General features: G+C 44.7%; 1 long non-coding RNA gene across 2 annotated transcripts in view; it reads left to right on the top strand.

Moving 5' to 3' along the window:
- LOC122447339 overlaps positions 1–12,201 on the top strand; it is a 127,287-nt gene extending 115,086 nt beyond the window's left edge. For both annotated transcript variants that reach the window (XR_006271194.1, XR_006271193.1), the window contains one exon: positions 10,103–12,201. This is a non-coding gene — a long non-coding RNA (uncharacterized LOC122447339). The remainder of the gene's footprint in view (positions 1–10,102) is intronic.
- Positions 12,202–13,469: the final 1,268 nt, after the last annotated feature.

The following is a 13,469-nucleotide window of genomic DNA, read 5'->3' on the forward strand; positions in this document are numbered from 1 at the left end:
CCAGTAGGCATCAAATGCCCATGATACACAGATTAACAACTATACTAGTTAGTAGGGACTAAATATCTGTAGCCCACCAGGCTCCTCTGTCCATAGGATTCTCCAGGCAAGAATACTGAAGTGGGTAACCATTCCCTTCTCCAGGGGATCTTACCAACCTAAGGATCGAACCCGTGTCTCCTGCGTTGCAGGCAGATTCTTTACCGTCTGAGCCACCAGGGAAGCCCAAATAGCAAACATCTGGTCTAGGGGAGGATGCAGAGAAAAGAAACAGGCCGTTGCAATACAGCGGAATAGGTGCTCTGATGGGGCAGGCGTGCTGGACAGGGCGAGCTCCTCTGGGCCTGCTGCCTCCACGCTTCCTGGAGGAAGTGATTTCCACATTAAGATCTGAAGGCTGAGTGGAACTGAGCCAGGAGAAGGGAGGGCTGAGGAGCTTACCGGAAGAGGGAACAATGGTGGTGCTGAGGCTCAGGAGAGGAGGAGCCAGTGGTTTAGGGAGGCTGGAATATTTGGTGGGAGAAACCAGGCTGGAAAAGTCAGCATAGCCGGATCCTAGAGAGGCCTTTTTTCCTCCTGGTGGTGAGGCGGAATCCCTGGGGCTGGATATATGGGCTCAAGAGCAGAACACAGAACAGGGTGGGAGGCGAGGATCTGGGAATCCCTGATGCATGGGCAGTGAAAGTGAAAGTCCCTCAGTCGTGTCCAAGTCTTTGTGATCCCATGGACTATACAGTCCATGGAATTCTCCAGGCCAGAATACTGGAGTGGGTAGCCTTTCCCTTCTCCAGGGGATCTTCCCAACCCAGGGATCGAACACAGGTCTCCCTCATTGAAGGCAGATTTTTTTTTACCAGCTGAGCTACCAGGAATGTCCAGGAGTGGGGTAGTCTATTCTTCCTCTAGTGGATCTTCCCGACCCAGGAATCGAAGTGGGGTCTCCTGCATTGCAGGCGGATTCTTTACCAGCTGAGCTATCAGGGATATCGATATCAATCTAAAGCCTGAGAGAGTGAAACCATGCCCAGAGAGTGTCGGGGCTGAGAGGGAGAGCCCAGGACAGAATCCTGAGAAACCTCAACATTTAAGGTGTGGGCAGGGTTACAGGGACCCTAAGGCAGCTGGAGAGCCAGGAGGAAAACCAAGAGACGTGGCAGTAAGGTTCCCAAAGGCAGAGCAGGTTAGAAGAACAAGGTGGTTAACAGTGTGAAAGGGGCTGACAAATCAAGTCAAAGAGTAACTTAAAAAGAAAATGCCTACTTAGCAACACGGGGAAGGTTAGTGAGCTCGGCAAGATCAGATGTGGGCAGCAAGTAGGAGGTGAGAAAAGAGTGTTGCACGCTTTTTGTAGAACCCTGGCCATGATGGCAAGAGAGAGTGTGGTCTGAACCTGGGGGACTTTGGTGGGAGGGACTTTTAAAGGTTGAAGAGCCCAGAGGACATTTGAACGTTATCGAGTGCCTTGGAGAGGTGGAAAAACACTGCAGCATGGATCGGGTAGGGTCCAGTGTGTAAGGGGTGGGAGGTGTGCGTGATGACAGGACAAGCTCAGGACTTGTTTAGATGAGAGGTGTAAAGAACTGGAGCTCTGGGGCCAGACCACATGGATTTAGTCCTGCCTCTTGCACATTCAGGGCCTTCCCTGGTGGCTCAGGTGATAAAGAATCTGCCTGCAATGTGGGAGACCTGGGTTTGATCCCTGGATTGGGAAGATCCCCTGAAGAAGGGAATGGCAACCCCCTCCAGTATCAGGCCTTGAGAATTCCATGGACAGAGGAGCCTGGTGGGCTGCAGTTCAGGGGGTCTCGAAGAGTCAGACACGACTGAGCGAAAAACACTTCTAACTTCTTCTTCTTGTGTAATCCTGTCCCTGTGACCTTCAGGAACTCACTTAGGCTCTCTAAGTGTCAATTTCTTTTTGCAGAAGAGGACCTACCTCCTAAGACTATTGGAAAACTGAATTCAGTGATGTCCATAAGGCTGTTAGCACAGGGCCTGCCGAATCCTCATCACCACCTGGCTGCCAGTGTAGCTGCCTCAGAAGGATGGATCCTTGTCAGGACTTATCCATCCAGGTGGTGGGGGTCTCCGCCGGTGCCCACGTCTCCCTTGGATGGAGCGAGGGCTCCTTCTCTGCACTCTTGCTGGGCTCTTTCCCTGCACCAGAAGCCACACACAGCCCACGTGGGGCTCTGTGGTCTCCAGATTGCACTTACTGCATGCGAACCTCTGACGGGGAACAGCGCCTGGGGACACACCCACCGGAGGCAGCATTGCCGGCTGGGTGACACCGGGGGAGACCACAGCTTCGTGCCTCTGTGCTGGGAAGTCCAGCTGCCTCTTTCTCTGCCTGCAGAAATATCGTTAAAGGGAATGCAGACGGAGTTCCTGGAACAAGGTCAGGTACTTCTGACATGGTTGCTCTGTTTTCTGAACATCTCCACAAGGTACAGAGCGGTGCAGCAAGAAGGGAGTAGCCCGAGGGAAGAACCTTCTAAACCACACTCTGTGCTTGCTGTCTCTTGTCTCTGCCCCCGATTTCCTCCCAGCAAAGACTATATAGGGTTTTTCCTCTCCTGTGAGGAGACTGAGAGCTTTATTCTGACTGGAATCAGATGGAGAACCATGGATAGAGCCGGGAGTTGGGTGGATAATCTAGTGCCTGCAGAGGAAGATGAGGTTTGAGGTTACACAGTGAGCGACCTAGAGGCCGGGACACGACTTCAAGTTCAGGACTCCTGGTCCAGTGCTTGTGCTCACAGATGGTGAGGATTTCAATAATCCATCTATCTCCCTTCAACCTGGTTGATTGTTGCTCATTTATTCATCCAGCATGCATCACACACTTCCTTTTTTTTTTTTTTTCAGAGGATTTCCAAGGACTCATGGGCAGTCCTTTCTAGATCCTGGGAATTTATCAGCAAAACAGAAAAAGAATCCCTGCTCTGGTAGGGCTCACAGTCTAGTGAGGGGAGACAGATAAGTAAGATAACAGGCCCACCTTGGTGATAGTGTGGGTTCAGTTCCAGACCACAGCAATAAAGCAAATATCACATAAAAGTGAGGCACACAAGTTTTATTTTCCCGGTGCATGTAAAAGCTATGTTTACACTATACTGTGATCTATTAAGTGTACAGTAGCATTATGTCTAAAAAAAACCAATGTACATAACTTCATTCAAAAAGAGTGCTGTTGGAAAAGTGGTGTCAAAAGACATGTTCAACTCAGGGTTGCCACTAGCCTTCAATTTGTTAAAAAGAAAACAACAATATCAGCAAAGTGCAATAGAACAAGGTATGCCAATAAACAAACAAGTGTGAACACATCCTTCACAATGTCTTTCCAGGGAATCTTTTCTCAATAGAATGCATTTTGAATTATTAAAATCTGTGTTCATTGAATGTATGTACCTCTCTATACAATGTTTTTCGGTCAATGTTTACATAGAAAGTGTGTCTCTTTATGACCCCCAAACTCCACATAACATTTAAACAAAGCAGTTAGCAGGAAGAGTCTTGTATTACATTCTAGATACAATTCATAGAATTGTTTTAAAGGCACATTAAATGTCAACTTAGGGTGTGCGCCTTGGTAGTTAGAACTGAGAGAAACCACAAGACATCAATCAAGCAACTCTTTATTATAAACCTATTAATTTTTTGGTGGTTAGGAATCAATGCTTGAAGCATTTTATATCCTAACATGATGTTGTATTACTTAGGCGTGCATACATAGGTGTTGTCTACTATAGTAGTTACATTTTAGGAAATTGGTTAGAGTTTTTTTTCTTTAAGCTTTTTTTTAATGTGGATCATTTTTTAAAGTCTTTATTGAATTTGTTCCAATATTTCTTCTATTTTATGTTTTGGTTTTTTGGTTGTGAGTCATGTGGGATCTTAGTTCCCCAACCAGGGATCGAACCCACACATTCTGCATTGGAAGGCGAAATCATAACCACTAGACTGCCAGGGAAGTCTCTTGGTTGGAGTTTTGGGTTGATGCACTTGAAAGTCATGGGAAGGAGCCTCCAGGTCAGCACTGTTGGGTAGAAGGCTGATTTTCAGGAATCTCTAGCTGATGTATAGCGTGTGGTAGAAAGGTAAACAATGTTATACCAGTTCCACATTTGTGTGCATTCTCATAGTGGTGTCTGGTTGGGACTCTGGTTGAGGTTTCAACGTCCCCAGAGGTGACAGATCCCTTCCATGGGGGAGCTAGCACAGAGACTGGTCCTTGACTCAAAGACATTTCGGTGGGTGTCCTGGCTATGAACATGACCTCTAGTAGGAAGCTTGACTCAGTGACGATGACCATGGCTACCTTCAAAATAACTTCAATTGGGAGAACAGAATAATGCTCCCGTCAAGTTCCGTGCTGTTCTCTTGCCAGGAGAGGTGGCCCAATTTCATGAGCTTTTTTTTTTTTTTTTTAATTTTCTTTGAATGGTAACTCTGGAATGGTAGGAAGTCTCCCACAAAGGATTTCCTTTGGTCATTGTTGTTTTTCCCTTAGGAAAAAAAATGCGGTAGCAGAGGGCCAAGCATCTCTCTCCCTTTGTGGCTTCTGTGATTCAGAGTTTAAAAGGCCAGTGACAGGATCTGGGTCACAGACTTGGTTTCCTTCTTGTGTGAGGCACGGTGTTTCACAGGCCTGGCCCTTTAAACACGGGGACTAGAGCCTCAGATTCTGTCCTAATTTTAGATTTGGTCACACGGGTGATGAGTGTTTTCCTTGAGGTTGGAATCTGTACTAAGGAAAGTACCAAGTATTGGAATAACCAAATCTTAAACTTTAGCTTTGCAAAGAGTGGAAAGGCCCCTTAGTCCCCCTTCCTCAACGCAGAACCTCACCCCAACCCCACCACCTCACTCCCTGTGACAGCTGGTTGAGACTGTGTGTGCTCTGAACACATCTAATCGTGGGTGAGTGTGTTTGGCTTTCCCAGAGAAATAGAACCAACAGAGTGTGTACACATGTAAAAGGAGGTTTACTTTTAGGAACTGGCTCCTCTGGTGATTTTGTTTTTCAGTTGCTAAATCTGACTGTTTGTGACCCCCGTGGACTGCAACAAGCTAGGCTTCCCTGTCCTTCACTATCTCACGGAGTTTGCTCAAACTCACATCCCTCGAGTCGGTGATGCCATCCAACCATCTCATCCTCTGTCGTCCCCTTCTCCTCCTGCCTTCAATCTTTCCCAGCATCAGGGTCTTTTTCAATGAGCTGGCTCTTCACATCAAGTGGCCAAAGTATTGTGATGATGGAGGCTGACAAGTCCCAAATCTGCAGGGTGGGCTGGCAAGATTTGAAGATCCAGTGCTCTGGTCTGAATGTTTGTGCACACCCCTGCCCCAACTCATATGTTGAAATCCTAATGCCCACTGGGGTGGTGTTAGGAGGTGGAGCCTTTGGGAGTGCTTAGGCCTTGAAGGCAGAGCCCTAGTGAATGAGATGAATGCCCTTAGGAAGAGGCTCTCGGTCCCTCTCTCACCCCTTCTGCCTGTGGGGATACAATGAGAAGTGTGCACCCCAAAAGAGAACCCTCACCTGACTGCACTGGCACTCTGATCTTGGACTTCCAGCTCCAGAACTGTGAGAAAGAAATTTCTATTGTTATAAGACTTTGGTATTTTGTTATGGTGGCCTGAATGGACCAAGATACCCAGGAAGAGCCGAGGCTACAGTTCAAGTCTCCTGGTAGAATTCCCCCTTGCTCAGGGGCATGCTGGAGAAGGAAATGGCTACCTGCTCCAGTATTCTTGCCTGGGCGATCCCATGGACAGGGGAACCTGTGGGGCTGCAATCCATGGGGTTGCAAGAGTTGGACATGACTTAGCGACTGAACAACGACGATGGGGAAGGTCAGACTTGTGGTCTGTTCAGGCCTTCAGCTGATTGGATGAGGCTCACTCAAATTATGAGGGACAATCTGCTTTACCCAAAGATCATCAATTTCAATTTATATTTCATCCCAAAACACCTTCCCAGAAACATCCAGATTAATGTTTGATTAAATAAATATCTGGGCACTAGCCCAGGCAGATCAACACATAAAATTAACCATTGCAGTGGAGTGCAGCATCCTGAAATATTATATATACTTGTGAATGTGTAGCAATTAAATATACACATGCACACACAAATGAATTGAACTCCTCTTTTGAAGAAGGAAAGGAAGGAGGCTTCCCTGGTGGTGGTCCAGTGGTTAAGAATCTGTCTTGAAGTGCAGGGGACGTGTGTTCTATCCCTGGTTGGGGAATTAAGATGCCACATGCCACCCAAATGCCTCAACCAAGACCTGGTGCAGCCAAATAAAATAATCAAATTAATATTTAAAAAGAAAGTAATTGAATTTTTCAAAAAAAAGAAGGAAAGAAAGAACCAGCGCTGGGTGGAGAGAGTGTCTCCTTGTTTCTTTCTGCCTAGGAAAAGCAGCTGGCAGAGGATATGAAACCTGGTCTTGCATGACTAAGAGCGACCTTGACTTCAGAGCTTTTAAAAGTTGATGTCAGCCAGCGGCAGAACTTCCTGTCTGCCTGGATTTGCGTAGGACCTGAGAAAGGCGATTGGCTGATGTGTGTGTCTGAGAAGTGGACACACATACACACGTGTGAGACAGTGTAACGGAAAGGTTGGAGGTGCAGGGACTCTGGGGGCCCACTGCAGAGCTAGAATCCCAGCTCTGCCGCTGACTGGCTGTGTAACTGCAGGCAAGCTCCTTAACCGCCCTGCGCCTGCTTCTCTCGTCTACAAAACAGGGAAATAACAGATCCCATTCTTCACAGGTTGTGGGATTAAGTGAGGTAGTAGCTGTGAAGTGCTTACAAAATCGCCTGGCACATAAGCACAGAAGTCCTAGAAATTATCTCTCTATCATCATCATGAGGTATTCAGTAAGTGTCACTTGTTCATATATCAATATGGTTATTCGTAAGCAGGCAACCTACACTACAGGAAAATAAATGGGAAATTTATTCCCAAACTCTATTATTACCGAGTCCGTGCCTGGACACTGCTTCATAAGATGTATGCTTTTTGGTACTTCATTAATGAGATTCCACTGGATAAGATCCAGATTGTCTCTGCTTTAAATTAATTTTATTTTTTAGTAAACAGTGTTACAGCAAGAAGCTGAGATGGTGGCGGAGGAAATTAGGCATTTCAGGTTTGCAAGGATCACCTGCAGCGACTCGCCCCCTCTGCACTGAAGTGGGGGGTCTCTCCCCTACTCCCCGCACGCTAGGCGGGCAGGCGGGCCACCTGAGGCTCAGGTGTGCCTGAGGCTACGGGGAGGCGCGTGCAGATAATGACAGCTGCTGGGCTCCAGAGTGCTCCAGCTCCTTCTCCCTGACAAATGGCTTCACAGATGATGCCAGCTTCACGCTCAATTAATCTCAGTTGAATTGATCATCCAGTTATAAAGAAAACCATTAGCACTAAAGCAAAACTTCCCAAAGAGCTTTTATGGGGAGGAGGAAAGGAAGTGAATTGGTTTTTTAAAGAAATTAAGATGATGAACTGTGTTTGAAAAGAACACAGCCCCAGTCTTCTCCCTACCCAGCTGACTCAGCCCTAAGGGAGGTGGGATAATAAGGTGATTTTTTTTTCACCTCTTCAGCTCAGGAATTGTTAAGAGGAAATATTTTTTAAATAAGCAAGTACATATAAAGCTTATCACAGGACAGACTTAATTGGAAGCCGAAAAACTTTATACACCATGTATTAATTCTTTTAGCTCTTCAACAAGACGGGGGTGTTAGGTAGGATTATTTTTTACCCATTTCATAGATTAGGAAATGCAAAAAAGAGATGAAGTTATTGCCAAAAAAAAATTCGTTCGGTTTTCCAACCTGAACAAACGTTTTGGCCAACCTAATTGCTTGGCCTCCATAACTAGTGGTTGATAGGGGATCCAAAGCCTGGCTCTTGGGCATTTGCTACATGTATATTCTATTCCTCTGTTTCTATTAGAAACCAGATTCCATCTGGGCCAGTCCCCTGCTTCACGTTTAATTCTGGTGCTCATTGTCTTATTCCTGAAATCTTACTTTCATACTTCTCATGAAATGAAAAAAATGAAATATTTTAACTTTCATACCACATGCACATCTTCAAAAAGATAACTGTTACTACACGTGTGATACACATTCATTTTAGAAACAAAGCAACAATTAAAAATGCCAGGAAGCAAACAAGAAGAAAATAAAAATTATTCATACTCCTCCACTTTTTATAACCCTCATGACTGTATTGGTATATATCTCTCTAGATTTTTTTTCCTGTGCATATCCTTGTGTTTTCAAGCAATAGTGAGCTCATATACTGCATGCTCTATTGTAATTTGATTTTTTTTCATCCAACAACAGAAAGTCCTTGAATTTAAATAAATACATTTCCAAGACATTATTTTTAATTCTTAAATAGCATTTCATCATATGGATACAGGATAACTTATTCAATTAATTCTTTTTGGACAATTAAAATGTTTCCAAATTTTGAGATTATGACAAGGCCACTACGAACATCCTTGTGCCTTAATGTATATGCACATTAAAACAATTTGAATTAAATTAATAATTTTAATTAACTTTTATAGTATTATTATTATAAATTCATATTCATTCAAAAGGTTTATTTACAAACTGCCACCATTTTTCATTTCAAGGTACTTACCTATTAAGGGAGGTGATCTGAAATTAGTAGCAAGTTCTATACTTTTCATTAACATGGATCTTGATTTCATTAAAATTGTATGAATTCCACATTAAAACCGTTGTGAATTGTGTTTTAATTTTTTAGAGGGTGACTGATGACATATGAATAAAACATAGAGAAAGCGGCATATTCTGCAACAAGCTCTCAGGAGGCCTCCCTCTATCTCCTGGTTCCCGAGAGTCTGTGGGGAGCGGGCACCAGCATTTATGAGCTGGGGTCTCTGCCTCCATGCATACTGGCCATGCCCCCCATCACCCTTTGGGTTCAGGTCCTCACTAGCCTCTTCCTGAGACCTTTCCCCACCTCCTACCTGATTTCCCACCTCCTGGAAACCTCCCTTCTCCAAAACATTTTGCACAGTGTTGGCAAATACAGCTCACACACTAGTCTGATATTGCTTGGCTATCCAAAAATCGTCAGAATGGTTTCTTATTAAAGATTAAGAGGGGGACTTCCCTGGCGGTCCAGTGGCTAAGAATCTGCCTTCCCATGCAGGGGACTTGAGTTTGATCCCTGATCGGGGAACTAAGATCCCACATGCCATGGGACAAGTAAGCCCATGTACCACAAGCAGGGAGAAGCCCATACACAAGGAAAGATTCTGCAAGCAAGATCCTGTGTGTTGCAACTAAGACCCAATGCAGTCAAATATATAAATAAAATAAAAAACATTAAGAGGAAGAGATTAAAGCACAGCTAAAGGTCTAGTCTGAGTATCAAGCTGGTCCTCTCCCACTGCTTGCAACCACCCAGTGTCCAGGGGCAAGCCAGCACCCTGCCTCTCTGCTTTGATGATCAGTGGATTACAAAAGCTGCTGGGTACAACCAGGGGGCTTCCTGCTTACCAGTTCCTCTCTCTAGAAGATCTGGTCTGGGTCCCCAGGTGACCCAGGGGCCCTGAATGTGGCAGCTATCTTTTTTTACCTGGCTATGAAGTGCCCAAGTCCCCTCCTGTACTAACCTGCCCTGAGGCACCTGCTTGTCTGGGCTGAGGGCTAAGAGCTTCCTCATTAAGACTATTTTTCATCCATTCTCCTGCCTGTCCCCAATCAGGGTTGAGTCTGAGTCCACACGTGTATTTTCTGTGACTCTGTAAGAACTGTGCTTTTCCTCTAAAAGTGTCTTTAATTGGAGGAAGCAGAGGCGGTTGGAATTTACAACAAGATCGAGGGACAGCGTGACACTTGTTTTCTCACAGAAAAGGTGCTTGCAAGGAATTTTCCCTTTATTAATGGGATGTCAATGGAACTGAGCTTGAAAACAGATTGATTGAGCTCGCAGGGTATCTCTTGTTGAGCTCTTGGGAGAGTGCGTGGCTTATCATAACTTTGCATATTTTAAATGGCTTTTATACACAAAAGTAATCATCCTCTTTCCTTCCCTCTTAAGGTCACGTGTTCCTGTGTACCCAGAAGCTACGTCCTGCGTTCCCACAGTCCAAACACTACACCTACTATGTGGGAGCAATCACAGCGAAAGACAGAGACACTTGTTAAGCATCAAGTGTCTCATACAGTGAGATGAGACGCTCATGCTGTGGAGAGATAGGTCTAATGATCTGGTTCTTTGTTTTCCCCTGAAAAAGAAATTTCAAAATATAGAGCATGTCACAAAGAAGGGTTTCCAAATTGACTCAAAAAAAGATAAATAATGACAGAAAGAAATAATGGTAATTTGTTAAACAGGTTCGAATGTGTCTGAAAATTATGACTGTAAATAGTCAAAAATTAAATACACATAATAAGAATAAAAGATAAGACATGTTAGTTATACTATTAACCATTGTAAAATGAATTATTGTTTACATTTATGGCATATCTATGGCATATTTATGGCTTCCCAGGCGGCACTAGCAGTAAAGAACCTGACTGCCAGTGCAGGAGATGTAAGAGATGCGGGTTCAATCCCTCCGTTGGGAAATTCCCCTGGAGGAGGGCGTGGCGACCCACTCCGGTACTCTTGCCTGGAGAAACCCATGGACAGAGGAGCCTGTTGGGCTACATTCCATAGTGTCGCAAAGAGTCAGATAGGACTGAGGCATCTTAGCACTTATCCATAAAACCTAAGATAATACACTGAAATACTATTTCTATCAATAAAAATTAATTGTTTAAAAAAAATTTTGGCTGCTCCACACAGCGTATCGGATCTTAGTTCCCCTACTGGAATGGAACCTCTGCCTTCTGTAGTGGAAACACAATCTCAACTCCTGGACTGCCAGGCAAGTCCCATGACCAGGTTCTTTAATTGGCCTTTCTTTATATAAATCTCTTTCGCTTAGTGCTTATGTGTACAGAAAACTGTCATTTCTGTAACCTCACTTTCTCAGGGAAGTGGATTCAGAGAATTAAGGTGACTCAAGGTCACATTTCTTAAAATGATCAGAGTCAGAGCCCCTGACTTTGAATTGAGGTTCTGCTGCTTAGATCCAAGTGTCTTTTGATAAGCGATATTTCTGTGTTGTGTTTTCATTGCCTTTATGTCCTGAGTGGTTGCATTTTATGGCATGACTCACTAAAATTATGAGCTTAAGTCTCCAACGTGAGCCCCCCAACTCCACCTTGCCTCAGGGCAAGTATTCACAAGGAGGAGTAGCTTATGAGCTTGGGTTCTGCGGGAGCCGGAAAGCTCTGCAAGGAACCGAGTCCAGACTAGTGGACAGGAAGCCTTCAGGTGTTTAGACCCCCTTGTCCTACACGGAGCTTTCTGGCTCGGCTCTGTGCCAGGCCTTCTTACTGTCTTTTCTCCCCCTGGCATAAGGCAAGGACTTACGTTTGATGTTAATGAGAGTGCGTTCGTTTTAAGTCGCTTCAGTTGTGTCCGACTTAATGCAAGTGGAGCAATATAATTCCCTTCCCCTGCTCACCAATAGAGAGAGACCCTTTGGAGAAGAAACAAGCTTGATGCACGTTGCTAAAAATGTGTCTCGTGTTTGATGGATATAAATCTGAACGGTAAATCTGCCTCACTGCCCGCTGACATCAGTCTTCTCCTCTTCCACTTTACGAGACTGTAAAAAGCTTCTGAAGTGTCACCTTCTAACACATGGCAATGCAGACCAATGGGTGCTGCTAATAAAACCACCTTTGAAAGCTTGGGCTATGGGCCTGGTGACGGCAGGATAGCTGCCTGCTGAGCGGGTAGTCTCTGAGTATTTACTACTTGTTCTTTCCACTTTGATGAGGAGGAGGGAGGTGAGACCATGAATGGCAGCGAACATAGGTGATCACAAAGAAGGATGTGGTCCAGAGATGGGGGGTGGGAGATTATCTTTAAACTGATACTACATTTAAAATTACAAAGGCCCTGAGATTTAAAAATATGGTTGCCTTTGGGGTGCTGATTATATTTACTAATTTTTGATAAATAGATCACTGTGTTCTTGTTATTGTTGTTCAGTTGCTACGTTATGGCTGACTCTTTGCGACCCCATGGACTTCAGCCCTCCAGGCTCCCCTGTCCTTCACTGTCTCCCAGAGTTGGCTCAAATTTGTGTTCATCGAGTCAGTGATACTATCTAACCATCTCATCCTCAGCTGCCCCCTTTTCCTTTTGCCTTCAATCTTTCTCAGCATCAGGGTCTTTTCCAGTGAGTCGGCTAAAATATCGAAGCTTCAGCTTCAGCATCAGTCCTTCCAATGACTATTTAGGATTGATTTCCTTTAGGATTGACTGGTTTGATCTCCTTGCAGTCCAAGGGGCTCTCAAGAGTCTTCTCCAGCACTACAGTTCGAAAGCATCGATTCTTCTGCACTCAGCCTTCTTTATAGTCCAACTCTCACATCCATACATGGCTACTGGAAAAACTACAGCTTTGACTAGACAGACCTTTGTCGGCAAAGTGATGTCTCTGCTTTTTAACACTCTCTCTAGGTTTGTCATACAGACCACTGTGTATCATTATGAATTTATCATGTATCTGACAAGGGCCAGATGCTGTGTAGGGCACCAAACCCCGCCTTGGATTTTCTCTGGCTTTGGGTAGCAGGAAGGAACACATCTTATAGTTTTCCACCTCTGTTAGATTGCTAGCAGAGTGGGTTGCTGCTAACAAAACGGACTCATTTGAAATCTGTGACTGGTGCATACATACTGGCCAGGTGCCAGAAGGTTCTGGAGTGTGGAAGTCTGGAGCAGTGACCAGTGATCATTAGAGCCTGACTCTTCAGTATCTAGAGTGTGTCAGGAGATTCTGACCCACTTAAAATTCAAATTAATTACACCTTGGTTCTTTGTTTTAAAAATTAAGGAAGCTTGCAAAAGAGAGCATTACAATAAGGTTGAATGAAATAGAGATGGATAATTAGAACCAAAGGAAATGAATCTATGGATATGCTAATTGGAAGTAATTTGCCTTGATTGGGACTTAAATTTGGCTCTGGGCTCCAGAAGCCCAGACAAAAGAGAAATAGGACAAGTTGCATGTTCTTCACAGCTCCTTGGAGGAGACAAATCTGATCAAGCCCCAAATCCCAGAAAGGATCTTTAAAGGGCTGTAATGCAAAGATTTTTGTGTTTGAGGCATGCCTGAATTCCTCCGAAAAAGAAGGACTCATGGCAATTTACTAACCCTTTATGGTAAGGCCCAGTTTTCACCACATTCTTAAATGGGGTTTAATAGTAACTGGGGCTTCCCTGGTGGCTCAGATGGTAAAGAATCTGTCTGCCAATTCAGGAGACGCTGGTTCAATCCCTGCCTGGGTGCGGAAGATCCCCTGGAGAAGGGTATGGCTACCCACTCCAGTATTCTTGCCTG

The sequence above is a fragment of the Cervus canadensis genome, chromosome 9 (genome assembly GCF_019320065.1).
Source record: "Cervus canadensis isolate Bull #8, Minnesota chromosome 9, ASM1932006v1, whole genome shotgun sequence".
NCBI lineage: Eukaryota > Metazoa > Chordata > Mammalia > Artiodactyla > Cervidae > Cervus > Cervus canadensis.